Source organism: Schistocerca nitens, chromosome 2 (genome assembly GCF_023898315.1).
Source record: "Schistocerca nitens isolate TAMUIC-IGC-003100 chromosome 2, iqSchNite1.1, whole genome shotgun sequence".
NCBI classification, from domain to species: domain Eukaryota; kingdom Metazoa; phylum Arthropoda; class Insecta; order Orthoptera; family Acrididae; genus Schistocerca; species Schistocerca nitens.
Genome location: NC_064615.1, coordinates 987,079,488 through 987,080,609, shown reverse-complemented (window position 1 = coordinate 987,080,609; position 1,122 = coordinate 987,079,488).

Genomic DNA, 1,122 nt, shown 5'->3' with positions numbered 1-1,122 from the left:
AATGGCTACTGAGAAGAAAAACTATGCCCGCTGTATTGCTGGAAATCGTGGACAGAAGCAGCTGCGAAGAGGCTCATTGTCAATAAAAGGGCTAAAGAACATGATCAAGATTTTGAAGATACACGTTATAAGGACGTCCTTGTGCAACATGTGATCCCCGAATTGCAAGAACACAACTGGGTCCACACCGCTATTTTCGCGCAAGATGGGGCGACACCATACGCCGCTTGCCAGGTGAAAGAATTGCTTCGAGAAACATTTGGTAACGACCAAATCACATCTAGGCAACAATAAAATGTGTGGCCTTCGAGATTCCCAGAGCTAAATCCATGTGACTTCTGCTTTTCGGGATGTCTGAAAGATGGTGTCTGTCACGACGTACACGCCAGCGGCCATGTGTCCCATGAAGCACGCAACGTGATTCATCTGAAAAGGCCACCCGTCGCAACTCAGTTACGTCCAATCGCGCTAATGGCGTGCAACTTCCCAGCCTTCAAAAAATGGTTCAAATGGCTCTGAGCACTATGGGACTTAACATCGATAGTCATCAGTCCCCTAGACCTTAGAACTACTTAAACCTAACTAACCTAAGGACATCACACAACACCCAGTCATCACGAGGCAGAGAAAATCCCTGACCCCGCCGGGAATCGAACCCGGGAACCCGGGCGTGGGAAGCGAGAACGCTACCGCACGACCACGAGCTGCGGACTCCCAGCCTTCGTCGTCGAGGAGCAACAGTCAGCTTGGGCGCATGGCAGTCAGCTTGAGCGCATGAACCAGGCACCTTTTGCGGAGGCCCATACGTAGCAACGTTCGCCGAACGGTCGTTGAGGAGACCCTGTTGGTAGTCCCTTGGTTCATCTGGGCGGTCAGTTGCTCAATAGCTGCACGTCTATTCGCCCGTAAATATCTTCTCAGTCGTCATTCACCCCTGTCATCGATGGCCCGTCGCTGGTATTACATAGCGCCATTTTGCCATGTACGATATAGACTAAAGCGCCAAAGAAACTACTACAGGCATGGATATTCAAATACAGAGCTGTGTAAACTAGCAGAATACGGCTCTGCGATCGGCAACGCCTATATAAGTGTCTGGCGCAGTTGTTAGATCGGTTGCCG